This window comes from Pinus tabuliformis, chromosome X, assembly GCF_031772625.1.
Source record: "Pinus tabuliformis cultivar Carrire ecotype Pingquan chromosome X, CPIR1, whole genome shotgun sequence".
Lineage (NCBI taxonomy): Eukaryota > Viridiplantae > Streptophyta > Pinopsida > Pinales > Pinaceae > Pinus > Pinus tabuliformis.
In genome coordinates this window covers 1,186,718,745-1,186,734,047 of record NC_142308.1, presented here as the reverse complement: position 1 = coordinate 1,186,734,047, position 15,303 = coordinate 1,186,718,745, and positions in this window count along the sequence as shown.

Below are 15,303 nucleotides of genomic sequence, written 5' to 3'. Positions count from 1 at the left end.
TTAGATTAATAAACCCAATGGATCTATATTATAAACCCAAGGGATAAAAATTATAAACCTAAGGTTTATAAATCCTAAGATAAATATTATAAACCTTGAAATAGACATGGTTGACCATGGTTAGTTTCCATATTGAGACAATGCTCGTCACAATGCAACGTTGGACCATGGTTGACCCTAGTTAATTTTCATATCTAGACAATCTTTGTCACAATGCGATGTTGGACCATGGTTGACCAGGGTTGATTTTCATATCAAGACAATCATTGTCATAATATGAAATTCAACGATGGTTGGCTATGATTAACGATGATTGATATTCTAAACCTAAGGGAATAATAAACCAAAGGGATTGATATTACAAACCGAAGGGAATAGTAAACCCAAGGGATTAATATTGAAACCACAAGGGATTATGAACCCAAGGGAATAATATTAAACCCAATGGACTAATATTATAAACCCAAGGTACATAAAACCTAAGATAAATATTATAAACACTAAAATAAACATGATTGACCATGGTTGATTTTCATATTAAGACAATCCTTGTCACAATGATATGCTGGACCATGGTTGACCATGCTTTACCATGGTCGATTTTCATATCAAGACAATCTTTGTCAAAATGAGACGTTCGACCATGGTTTAACATGATTGACATGGGTTGACCATGATTGACCATGGTTGACCATGATTATCATATTGAGATAGTGTTTCTAATAATGCGACATTGGATCATGGTTGAGACAATGATTTATTTTCATATTGAGACAATTATTATCACAATGCGACATTGGACCATAATTGACCGTGACTAACCATGTTTGACCACAATTTATTTTATATAAATATGGTTGACCATGATTAATCCAGAGATAAAAAATAGGCTAAAAAATGAAAGTGCTCAAAATCTCCCAAAATTGGCATCAAGTCATAGTGTTCGTCGTCCTGATTCCAAAGATGCTTGAATAACGTCAATCTAACATTGTATGAAGAATTTTTATGACATTTTGAAGGTTTTGACCAACAACTAAAAAGTCGATAGCTAGGTTGACTGGGCTGCTCACTAGGCAGTCCTTATAGTTGACATCATCAACTAACTTTGCAGGGTAGGTTGATGGTGGACCAATCTGGTCTTGACACGCAGAATCATCGTATAGGTGTACGTGGTGTATTTTCATTGGTTCATTGGTTGTGAGGTGGACCAATTATGAGGCACCACGTGGCCCAATGAGAGGGCACCAGGTGGTGCCCCATGGTTGGCCAAATTTTTTATATCGGGCCCAAAGGCCTTGGTGGGGTTCGACCCCTAGACCTCTGGTAGACCAACCTTCGACCTTACCGTCACACCACTATGTTGGTTCTTAATCATATAGGTCAATGGTTCTATTTCAAGTCGAATGATTTGGCATTTGGGAGGAGGCCCCAGGGCACATGGCCCCAAGCCAATTCACATTACACACCATATGACCACATCAAAATCATAGTGGGGTTGGGGCAGTTAGGCCCTATCCTTGGGTCATTTGCATCACCCACATGACCACCATTGGAGCGGAGCAGTAGAGAGCTTTGGTGGGAGGGGCAAGGCACTTGGCCTTGGCCTCGGTTTCATTAGTGCCAATAAAACCTACGATGCGATGGAGGGACCGGACCGAGTGGCACCTAGCCCACGGAGGCCCATGGTTCTATGATCATTATATGACCACGACCCTAGGTGAGCAAAGCCAAAGTCGGCGGGGGCGGGTAATTGTCCTCGACCCCCTACCACATGGGTAGCATGTGACCTATTTTGGCACTTAAGGGGTAATGGCACAATTTATTGAAGTGATAAATTGCACCTTTTGCAGTGGGAATCTTAATAGTCCTGGGTGAAATTGTTGTTCATTGGACTATGCAAAGGGAAAAATCGTCGTGCAGTTAGTAGGTTTTACCAAAGCATAACTTTCTCATTTTTTAACATTTTTGAGCTCAAGAAGAGCCTATATAGGGGTTTTTGAGTGTCTTGAACTCAATTCCAGCCTCATATCTTTTATTTGAGCACGTTATGATGGAATTTTTGCAGAATCAAGTCTTTTATCTCTATAGGTAGAAACAATTTTGAAGCAATATAGATTCATATATGAGCACAGAGAGAGCATATTTAGAGGTTTTCTAGCCTTCCAATTTCATCTACAACAATTTTTAATTTTGTAGATGATATATTTTCAATTTTTTCTCAATGTGTTTAGGAGAAAATCCCTTTTCAACTCTTCATTGTGAAGGATTTTCATGTTTATGCTTTTGATTTCAGGTGAAGTACAAGGACCTATTGTAGAAGAGTCTTTTTTATGTTGACATTTTCATGACTTTCTATAGGGAGTCATTTTTTTGAGCGATAATTCTTTGTAGAAGAAACAATCCACTCTTGTGTCAAAATGTTGTAATGTACTCATTTGCTTCTGAAATCAATATAGTGGTCTAGCTATTGGAGAAGGCCCAAAGACATAGCCTAGGAGGGGTGAATTCCATGATCAAGTGATGGTTTTTTCTCTTCATGTTTATCACCTTGAGTTGCATGGGAATTTGTTTCTCTTTTAAGTTCATGTGAAAACTTAACTCATCATCCTTGAAGATGTTGTGAAACTAATTTCATGTTTAAAGACCCTTTTTGTTTAACTTGCAAAGTGTTAAAGGACGATATATTTTTTATAGGAGGAGCTTTCCTCCAATTTCATATCAGGTGGTATCAGAGCAGGTTCTAACCAAGTTACAAGTATGGGAAAGAAACTGAAGCTTAAAAGACTCCAAGAGTTGGAGGAGATTAATCTATCTCTTCGAATGGAGAATGTCGAACTAAGGATATTGTTTAAAGTTGTAGAGGAGGAGAAAAGGAAAATTCACTTATATTTGTAGAATGTAGTGGAGGAACAACCTGGTGAGAGTTCCATCTCAGAAGTAGCAAATAATCCCTCCAAGATGAAACCAATTTGTGGGCATGGTTCATACACATGATATGGATTCTATGTTGAGAATGATGCTTTCAATTTTTTTCAACATTTGAAAGATCCCCCCTATGTGCCCATTGGTAAAAGTGGTTGGATATAGTTATCATCCACTTCATCATCATCATATCAAAAAAAAATATGGATGATAGGCCAAAGGAGGAAATTAGTGTTTCTAGTTCTACTCATTCAGCGAATGTTGATAACACATCTTTTGCAACTTTTGAGAAAGCATACCAAACGTATTGGTATGAAGCTTTTAACTTGGATGGGTTATGATGGAAGAGGCCTCAAAGTCAATGGCCAATGTATTACTAATCCTATCGAGGTGAAGGAATGACCATGATATGAAGGAATGGGTTATGGTCATGAAGAAATAGGAGGGTGCTCTGCAATTGCTGAGGCAAAGAAATCATAAAGTGATGATATGTCACACGATGATGGTGGTGATAATCAGGGAAAAATTTAAGAACCACCCTAAATTTATATGTATAATAAATGGGCGAATCCCCATGATACATAGGAAAAATGGGAGGCGATTTTATCACTAATATAATATGTATATATGTATTCTTTTGGCGAATCTCTCACCATATTATATTATCTTGTAAAGTCATGGCGAATCTTTCACTGAGTTATAAAATCTTGTAAGATCTTGGAAAATCTTTCACTAAATAATAAAACATTGTGAAGTCTTGGTGAATGTTTTGTTAAAGTATGAAACCATATATGACAATAATAAAACATATTCATTAAACTGTAATATACTAACATACATGTTTCAAAAAAAGAAACATAATTTTCACTTCCTACAAACAATGTTGCAAGTTTTAGTGGCCATGTTTGTCATGGTAGGAGAGATTAATGTTTTCTCTACCGCTTTTGTCAAGCTACCACTTTTGCCAAGCTATCAAATTTCTTTCTTTTTCCATAGACTCCAACTGCGAGATAAAAAAATGACATCAAGTTTGTTTACCCCAACACGCCAACAAGTAGCAAGCCCCAACTATATAATATAATGAAGTAGTAGGTATCCCAAAGACTTGAAGGGGATCTAATGGAAAGAAGTGACAGTTGTCAGAAGCCTTCCAATCAATATATAAATATATAAATGTAGATTTATTATTATTTTAATTGGAAATCTTCAATTAAATAATAAAATTTAATTACGTATCTCCCAATCTAAATTTCTTATTAGCATAATTCACTACCTTCATACCATTTTTAACAATGTTGTAACATGTGGATTAATTTCCTTTTTAGTGAAAAATATCCGCCTTTTAGGACAATATGGTGCAGTGACTCAACCGCTACAAATCATTATGACAAACTAAGAATAGCAGAGAAGATGAAAGGTTGTACAAACCAACATATTTTTCAAATAACTAATCCAAGATCAGTACCTTAACTTTTTCATGAAGATATCATATTGAGAATGTTTGAAAAATGGTGGGAAATCTAAACAGGGACTAGACTATCTCTCTTCTGTGAGGGTGATGCGGAAAGAGTTAAGATTTCATTGTTTTGAATTTTTTTTGTTAAATCAGAAAATCCAATATTAATGGAGATATCGGTATTTTTTACTAAATTTTGTGAAGTGGCTAAATGTAGCTTTAACCATTCACCTTATGATTTTTTTTACAATATAATTTCCTAAGTCTATTTAATATCTTCATTATCATAAAAACCAACCTATATCCATCTTAACTCCACATGTACTACTCTTAGAGGGATGAAATCTATTTATCCCTCACAACACTTGGTAGACCCAGAATTAAGATGGATCTAAGCTAATAGAATTTCCCCTTTAAATAGTCTATGCTCACATGAATACCATTGTATTACCATGGGTCAATACCATGGGTATCATAAACTTGGAGCTTAAAAACTACTTTTATTTATTTATTTATTTTTAGCCAAGTTAAAATGTTTAAGTGACATTAAATTACAAGATCCATTTTTACTCTTGATCTACCAAGCCCCGAGAAGGATCAAATATTTTTTCACTCTATGTTAGTTTGCATATCACGATATTTGATCCAGAGTAAAGATGGATTTATGCTAGTTCAATTCCCCCTTTAAATAGGCTGCATTCCATGTGAATACCATGTGCCATCTTTATTTTTATTAATACTAATATTAGAGTTAATAATGTTTTTTTGCATGGTATTAATAATAATTTGGCCCATGGTATTTGGCCCATAGGCTTCACCTAAATATAACACATTTTTTGAGTGTTCGTAAATATAAGGTGGCTTATGGAGTAAATATAAAAAATGTTTTATTTATTTACCATACCTCTCGTTTATTTATATTTTTATTAATTTACCATACCTTTTTTTATAAATATGGTATTTGGCCCATAGGATTCAATTAAATAAAACCTCTTTTTTGAGCCTTCTTAAATAGAAAGAGGGTTATGGACTAAATATAGAAAGAGGTTTTATTTATTTACACTCTTGCATGTTCATAAATATAAGGTGACATATGGAGTAAATATAAAAAACTGTTTTATTTATTTACCATACCTCTTGTTTATTTATATTTTTATTAATTTACCATACCTCTTTTATAAATATGGTATTTGGCCCATAGGATTCACTTAAATGAAACTTCATTTTTGAGCCTTCTTAAAAAGAAAGAGGGTTATCGACTAGATATAAAAAGAGGTTTTATTTATTTACCATACCTATAGTTTATTTGTATTTTTATTTATTTACCATACCTTTGGAGTAAGTATAGAAAGAGCTTTTATTTATTTACCATACATCCACTGTATTTATATTTTTATTTATAACTATCATAAATACATTTTCTTGAAAATGAGGGTGAATGTAAGATTGTAACTCCTAATTTCAAGGGCTAAATTTACTTTTTTTACCCTCTCCCTTAAAATAAGGTGGGCTAACCTCCATACCTAATTTTTTTATAAAATAAATTTGAGGCGATTTGTAACAATGTACTATGATACAAAATATTCGCCCGATAAAAATATAAAACCCCTTAATTTAGCCCAAGGGCAAAAATTCGCCCCTAAAATTTTCCATGGTGATAGTGACAAATTGTATCAAAATAGGGATGAACATTCCAAGGGACATGCCAAGTCCAGTTCTTCTTGTCAAAGTCACAACCCAAATGAAAGATATAAGCATCATGGGAATTCTAGAAATGTTGGTGATTTTGATTATTTATGGATATGTTTCCTTGCACATTTTGTGATGCATCTGACCATTCTGTGGTTGAGTGTGAGAAACATAAGGATATGGTCAAGAAAATGGATCAAATCCTTGGGATGAGGCATGAGGAACCTCTCTCAGTTATGAAGACTTCCTTGTTGATGGGAAATCATAAGCATTTTTGTACCCATTGTAGCATGAATGGGCACCATATTGAAAAGTGTTGGAAACTTGAATGGGACTTTTGGGATGAACATTTGTATTTCATCCAGTATGTCTACAGTTGTGTGAAGCACTCACCTATACAAGTATTTTGATATGTGAAGCTTGTTTGTGAATTTGATTATTGGTAAAGATTTTGCAACATATGACCATAACAATGTGGAAAATTTCAAGCATGTCATTGTACAAGTGTAGCTTGAGGACAACAAAGAAAAGTGTAAATCAATGCATGGCAAGCATTGAGTTGCTTTTGATTTCTAGGTGGAAGATCAAGTTTGTCTTCAATCAAGAGAGAATTCAAGAATAATTTTGTTTGAGCCTAAGAAATATGGTTTTGGAGAGAATCTTCAGATTCCATCCATGGTGGATTTTATTCTTGCATGATTAAGAGAATTGTAGCAAGCCAAAATTCTTGACACGAAGATAAGGACTTCATGTAGAGGTAAGGTGGAGTACCTTGATAGGAGCTTGAAGGCACCAATTCAAACAAAACAAGAAGGATTGAGATCAAGAAAGTTAATTTTCTTTTTCCTCACTTATTTATTAAGTGAAGATAGAATTTTGGAGGTCCAAAAGTTCCTAGTGGGGTTTAGAAAATCCTGTAGATTCACAAGCTAATGTAATCTACTAAAACAAGAGACAATAATCTACTTGTACTCTTTATAGCGGAAGCCCATAAAGATCAAGAAAAAAATAATTGATAAGAGGAAGAACATCAATGGCACATAACACAATAAATATCCGGGGAAAGACACAACTCAAATGGGAAACTCAAGATGAAATTACAATGCTTGTTCTCCTTAGAACAATCCCAACACTCAAAAAATTCAATCTCCAACTCATAAGCAAGCTCAAGGCCAAATCTTAGCCTCTTTGCAAGCTCTGTAAGTCTCTATTCCTGTGCACCCTTGGTCAAATAATTTGGATGAATACAATATGCTCTTCTCAACCTTGAGCTTAACCTCCACAAGTATTTCCTCTCCTCCACCTGATGACTTCCTTTGGCCAATACTTAACCAAATTTCCAAGCATCTAAGCATCTCATTCTTTGCACAGTTCCTGAGAGAAATAACATGTATTTAAAGGGAAATTCCTCAGTTCCTGAATGCATGCACTATTAATGCAACTCAAAAAATTATACAACAAATAGTACACTGTCCCTACACTCTAGTCTCAACTAGGTCTTTCTCTGAATCGACATTCATGAGTTTCTGATGAGGCAATATTCAGTTAACTGGGGTAGCACTAGTTGAATGCACTAATGCATCAATTGACTGTTAAATCATTATTAGTTCCTCAAATAGTTTGGAACTAATTTAACTGGATTTAACTCAATAAACTGAGTTAACTAATTACCACTCGTACTTAACTCATCCTAGACCCCTATAATATAGGAAGAACATATACATGACTTTAGAAAGACTTCCAACTCGAAATTCCTAAGTTAACTAAGTCAACTCACTCTATTTAACTATTACAAGTTTCTATGCAAATAAAATTCGATTTTAATTCTCAGTTTAATTCAATGACAAATTAAACTGGAATTTTTGGATTCCATTTTTATCATTTCTTCTTGCTATTTTCAACAATACCTCTTAATAAGAAAGGTATTCAACTCGATCCCAATCTTGAACCTTTGGAATGTTCTGCATGCAACACTTCTCTATAGTGTTTTTTCTCTAGCAACCCCAGAAACAAAAAACATCCAACCTGAATCAAAATGATACCTCTAGCATCAAAGCCTCTAACTACTATTTCCTTTGTTGACTAAAAAATCTACACTTATGTTGACTCTGTCTTTCTGCGCTTGTTGTCAACCCTCTCTATGCTTCTTCAATATTTGACTACTCTAGCCTCTGTCACTTTTATCTCTGACTGCATCAATCCCACCGATTCCTCTTGCTACTATGTACTTTCGGCTCATGTAGCAAGGTAAGGTCCATGAGATAAAACCACTCTATGGACCCTACCCAATTTCAGCCCTCTTGGGACTATCACTTAAAATCAACCAACCTCACACTTGGAGGTATGGTTGCATGTGATCCCTCTGCCAAATTGGCTTGAAAATCCCCCCTACTAGAGGTCTCTGCATGAATGGATGCCTCCACTCGGTCTTCTCTCTTCTTCTCCAATTGTGGCTGCTCCACAAGTTTCTAAGACAAATTCTTCTCTGCCTGAGTGGATCTCTCCACTCAGTCTCATCTCAGCTTCTCTAGTTGTGGCTGCTCCACAAATTCTTGAAGTTGCTTCTGAGGCTTGTCCAAGAGCTACATGTTGAGAGGTAATTTACTCTCCCTCTTAACCACCAAGTCTCTAACCCTTTCCTTGCTTCTCAAGGCTTTGCATGCATCTTGAACCTCAAGAGCATACAGGTTCTGGACCCATGCACCAATTTGTTTCACCTATCCCATGGTGATGTGTCTATGGAAAACCATTCCCAAGACTAAAAAACACATCATAGCCATGGTCTTCCAATACCGTGACTAAGACAAGATTCTTCTTTAGTCTTGGAACATACATCACATATGTGATCTTGAGAGGGCAGCCAAACTCCCTCTTAAAGGTAATTATACCGATCCCGGTAGCTCTATACCTCTTGTCATATCCAAACTCTATTCTTTTCTTGAGGTGATTCTCCTCAAAATCACTAAAGAGATCTCTATTCCCCGTCATATGGAATGAGGCATCGCTATCAATATACCACACACCTCCCATGGTAGTGTCAACCATGCATGCAATGAGAGTGAAATCAACTTCGAATTGTGAATCTAGAGCTTCACATGCTACCACTACTGTCGGCTCCTTCTTGCTTTCTTTCTTCTATGGATAGTTCTTGGCATAGTGCCCATGCTCGTGACAGTAAAAACACTTGACTTTTGTCAAGTTTATCTTCTTTCCACCCTCCTTGACTTGGGACATATTTCCCTTAGCCTTATTTTCCTTACTCGCTAAGGCAAAATCCTCTTCCACTTCCTTGGAAGAGGTCCCATCTCTAGCGTTCCTCATGATCTCATCTTGCATCAAATCCGACCATAGTCATTCCCAATATGATAGCTTCTCTCGATCATTGATAGAGTCCTAATAACTATGCCAACTCTTTGGGATTCCAAGAAGAGAAAAGCTCACCATATCTTCCTTTGTCCTGCCATCACAGAATTTTCTAGAAAAATAGTTGATTTTAAATTAGTGATATCTCCCTCTCCCTCTACAAGCTCGCAGCCCAAAACTCAAAACTTCGAAATCTCCTCTAGTATACTATTCTCAGCTCTAATACCATGTAGAAAATCCTATAGATTCACAAGCTCATGTAATCTACTAAAACAAGAGATAAGAATCTACTTCTACTCTTTACAATGGAAGCCCATAAATATCGAGAAAAATAATAATCGACAAGAGGAAGAGCATCAATGGCACATAAGACAATAAATATCCAGGGAAAGCCATAAATCAAAACCCCACTACTATATTCTATTAATTTGGAAAATCAAGACGAAATTACAATGGTTGTTCTCTCTAGAACAATCCTAGCACCCAAAAAATTCAATCTCCAACCTATAGCAAGCTCAAGGCCAAAGATTAGCCTCAACAAGCTCTCCAATTCTTTATTCCAATGCGCCCTTAGTCAAAGAATTTGGATGACTACAATATGCTCTACTCAACCTTGAGCTTAACTTGCTTAAGTACTTCCTATCCTCCACTTGATGACTTCCTTTGGCCAATACTTAGCCAAATTTCCAAGTCAACAAGCTTCTAATTCTTTGCACAATTCCTGAGATAAATAACCCATATTTAAAGGGAAATTCCTCAGTTCCTGAATGCATGCATTATCAGTGCAACTTAGAAAATTATACAACAAATAGTACATTCTCCCTGCACTCTAGTCTCAATTGGGTCTTTCTCAGAATCGACATGCTTGAGTTTCTGATGAGGGAATATTTAGTTAACTGGAGTAGCACTAGTTGAGTGCACTAATGCATCAACTGACTATTAACTCACTATTAGTTCCTCGAACAATTTGGAACTAATTTAATTGGACTTAACTCAATAAACTGAGTTAACTAAGTACCACTCATACTTAACTCATCCTGGACCCCTATAATATAGGGAGAACATATACATGACTTTAGAAAGACTTCCAACTCGAAATTCCTAAGTTAAATAAACCAACTCACTCTAGTTAACTATTGCAAGTTGCTACAAGAATAAAATTCGATTTTAATTCTCATTTTAATTCAAGGACAAATTAAACTTGAAATATTGGATTCTATTTTTATCATTTATTGTTGCTATTTTTAACACTCCCTCTCAGAAAGAAAGGAATTCAACTCGATCCTAATCTTAAACCTTTGGAATGTTCTGCATGCAACCCTTCTCTCTAGTGTTTTTTCTCCAGCAACTCCAGGAACAAAAACACCCAACCTGAATCAGAATGATGCCTCTGTCATCAAAGTATCTAACTAATATTGCCTCTGTCGACTAAAAACTCTATACTTTTTTTGGCTCTGCCTTTTTTCACTTTATGTCAACCCTCTCTATGCTTCTTCAGTATCTGACTACTCTAGCCTCTATCACTTTGATCTCTGACTGCATCAATCCCAGTAATTCCTCCCACTACTATGTACTTTTTTCTCCCATATCAAGTTAAGTTCCATGAGATAAAACCACTCAATGGACCTTGCCCAATTTCAGTCCTCTTGGGAGTATCACTTCAAATCACCCCACCTCACACTTGGAGGTATGGCTCCATGTGATCCCTCTACCCACTTGGCTCAAAATTCCCCCCCTATTGGAGGTCTCTGCACGACTGGATGCCTCCACTCAGTCTTCTCTCTGCTTCTCCAATTGTGGCTATTCCACAAATGTCTGAGACTACTTCTTCTCTATTGAGTGTATCTCTCCACTCAGTCTCCCGTCAGCTTCTCTAGTTGTGGCTACTCTACAAATTCCTTAAGCTTCTTCTAAGGCTTCTCCAAGAGTTTCATGTTGAGAGGTAATTTACTCTCCCTCTCAACCACCAAGTCTCTAACCTTTGCCTTGCTCCTCAAGGCTTTGCATGCATCTTGAACCTCAAGAGCATACAAGTTCTTGACTGGTGCACTGATCTATTTCATGTATCCCATGGTGATGTGTCTAAGGAAAGCCTTTCCCTTACTAAAAACCACATCATAGCCACGGTATTCCAATAATGTGACTGAAACAAGATTCTTCTTTAGTCCTCGAACTTACATCACATCTGTGATCCTGAGAGGGGAGCCAAACTCCCTCTGAAAGGTAACTTTACTGATCTCCGTGGCTCTATACCTCTCGTCATATCCAAACTCTATGCTCTGCATGAGGTATTTCTCTTCAAATCACTAAAGACATCTCTATTCCTCGTCATATGGATCAAGATACCACATGCCTCCCATGGCAGTGCCGACCATGCATGCAATGAGAGTGAGATCAAGTTTGAATTGTGAAGCTAGAGTTTCACCTGCTGCTACTACTGTCGGCTCCTTCTTGCTTGCTTTACTCTGTGGGTAGTTCTTGGTATAGTGCCCATGATCGTGATAGTAAAAACACTTGACTTTCATCAAGTCCATCTTCTTTCTACCCTCCATGCCTTGGGACATCTTTCCCTTGGCCTTCTTTGCCTTACTCGCTAAGGCAAAATCCTCTTCCACTTCCTTGGAAGAGGTCCCATCTTTGGTGTTCCTCCTGATCTCATCCAGCATCAAATCTGACCATAGTCATTCCCAATCTGGTAGCTTCTCTCGACCATTCACAGAGTCCTGATAACTATGCCAACTCTTTGGGAATCCAAGAAGAGTAAAGCTCACTATATCTCCCTCTGTCCCGTCGTCATGAAATTTTCCAAAAAAAGAGCTGATTTTAAATCAACGATATCTCCCTCATCTGAACACCAATTCGGCCGATTGTTTTTCTGAATTTGGTGATGTTTTCACAAATAATACAAATATGCTATTTGTTTATGAAATTTTTGCACAAAAATGTTCAGATCTACTCTACAAACTCGCAGCCCAATACTCAAAAATTTGAAATCTCCTCTAGTATACTATTCTCATCTCCAATACCATGTAGAAAATCTTGTAGATTCACATGCTCATGTAATCTACTAAAACAAGAGACAAGAATCTACTTCTACTCTTTACAGCAAAAGCCTATAAATATCGAGCAAAACAATAATCGACCAGAGGAAGAACATCAATGGCACATAACACAATAAATATCTGGGGAAATCCACAGCTTAAAACCCCACTACTATATTGTATTAATCCAGAAAATCAAGATGAAATTACAATGCTTGTTCTCTCTAGAACAATCCCAACACTCAACAAATTCAATCTCCAACTCATAAGAAAGCTCAAGGCCAAAACTTAGCCTCTTCACAAGCTCTCAAAGTCTCTATTCCAATGCATCCTTGGTCAAAGAATTTGTATGAATACAATATGCTCTGCTCATCCTTGAGATTAACCTGCACAATTATTTCCTATCCTCCACCTGATGAATTTCGTTGGCCAATACTTAGCCAAATTTCCAAGCCTCCAAGCTTCTAATTCTTTGCACAATTCCTCATAGAATTATCTCGTATTTTAAGGGAAATTCCTTAGTTCCTAAATGCATGCACTATCACTGCAACTTAGAAAATTATACAACAAATAATACATTATCCCTACACTCTAGTCTCAACTGGGTCTTTCTTAGAATCGACATGCATGAGTTTTTGATGAGGGAATATTTAGTTAACTGGAGTAGCACTAGTTGAGTGCACTAATGCATAAACTGACTTTAGCTCACTATTAGTTCTTCAAACAATTTGGAACTAATTTAACTGGACTTAGCTCAATAAATTGAGTTAACTAATCACCACTCATACTTAACTCATCCTGGACACCTATAATATAGGGAGAACATATACATAACTTTAGAAATACTTCCAACTCAAAATTCCTAAGTTAACTAAGTCAACTCACTCTAGTTAACTATTACAAGTTTCTATGAGAATAAAAGTCGATTTTAATTCTCAGCTTAATCCAAGGACAAATTAAAATGAAATTTATGGATTCTATTTTTATCATTTCTTGGTGTTATTTTCAACATTCGGAGGTATGATCCGGAGATCAAAAATAGGCTCAAAAATGAAAGTGCTTGTAATCTCCCGAAACCAACATCAAGTTGTAGTGTTCATCTTCTTGATTACAATGATGCTTCAATCACCTCAATCCGACATTGTATGAATAATTCATTGTGTTCTGAAGTTTTTGACCAATAACTAAAAAGTCAACAACAAGGTTGACTAAGTTACTGACTGGGCAGTCTGTACAACTGATGTCATCAACTAACTGTGTAGGGTACGGTTGGAAGTGGACCAATATGGTATTGACACATGGCAACATCATACATGTGTAGGTGGTGTATTTTCATTGGTTCGTTGGTTGTGAGGTGGACCAATTATGAGGCGCCAGATGGCCCAATGAGAGGGCGCCACATGGTGTCCTGTGGTTGGCCAAAAATTTTATATCGGGCCCAAGGGCATCACCAGGGTTCGACCCCTAGACCTTTGGCAAAATAACCTCCAACCTTACCATCACACCACCGCATTGGTTCTTAACTGTATAGGTCACTAGTTCTATTTTAAGTCGAATGATTTGGCGTTTAGGAGGAAGGATGGGGGAAAATAGCCCTAGCCCTAGTCACATTACACACCACACCACCATGACATAATTGAAGTGGGGGAAGGGCAGTTAGGCCCTAGCCCGGGTCTTTTGCATCACCCACGTGACCACCTATTAGTATTAGTATATGCGTACTTCCATTAGGGATCAAATCCACTCTTTGCATTTCATTTTAGGTGTCTCATACTGAATTTTTTATCATTCCACTAGGTCATGCAAAAATGGTCGACTGATGGTTGTATTCTTCTAAAAAAATCAAATTTTCCCTCATGAGGTACATTTGTTGACCCATCTCCATGTTGCATTCAGTTATGGTTTCAGTTGTGTTATTTTTAGAGTCAAGGGAGTTATGTTTCCATTAGGTCTTAGGGTTCATTTCCAAGTTCAAAAGCATAATTTCAAGTATAAATAAAGGGCAACAAAGATATGAGGAAGACCAATAAACAAAGAGTGAAGTCATGGTTATTGTACAAAGATCTTATTTCATTGATGTAATAGTATTTTAGTTGATTCATATATCTTTTGATGTAATTCAAGTCATCTCATGTAATAAGTTTTCCCATAAGCTACCCAAGCATTCCTCCTTGCTGCAAGTAATCAAAGCCATTGAAGAAATCAGATCAATCAAAGCATCATCTGCCTGAAAAGAGACAAAGAAAGAAAAGCATTAAATAGAGATTTGAAGATAAAGTAAAAGTTCCAAAAAGCATTATAAAGTGGGTTTTTTCTAAAGAAAAATCAAAATCACCCTCTATATAAGATTTCAAAATCCTTTTTCAAATTCATCATATTCATTTGACAAAGAGAAAGAAGAGAGTTGAAGGAGAGGAGGGAGTTGAAGCCAATTGGTGGTTGAGCAAAGTGGAGGCGATGCACATAGAGCAGGAAGCGATGCGCATAGGGCAGATTGTGGAGGCGCTGCACATAGAGGAGGGAGCACTGTGCATACAGATAGAGCGCTATGCATAGGGCCTGTTTTCCAGTGCATTTTTGCACGAAGCTATGCATACAACCGGAGCGTTGGGCACTTGTACAAGGTGTTGCGCATAGGGCCAACAAACACCAAGGCTACCCTACCAACCATTTAAATCACTCTTTTGCTACCTAGAGCCTCTAAGCAAGTAAGTACACTGCTTGAACCATCCTCCCAGCACTCATTTCACGATTTTGAATTTTGTTTTCTATTTAAATTTTCAAACCCTAGGTTGTCTAAAAACCCTCCCTGCTTACCATATCCCTTATTCC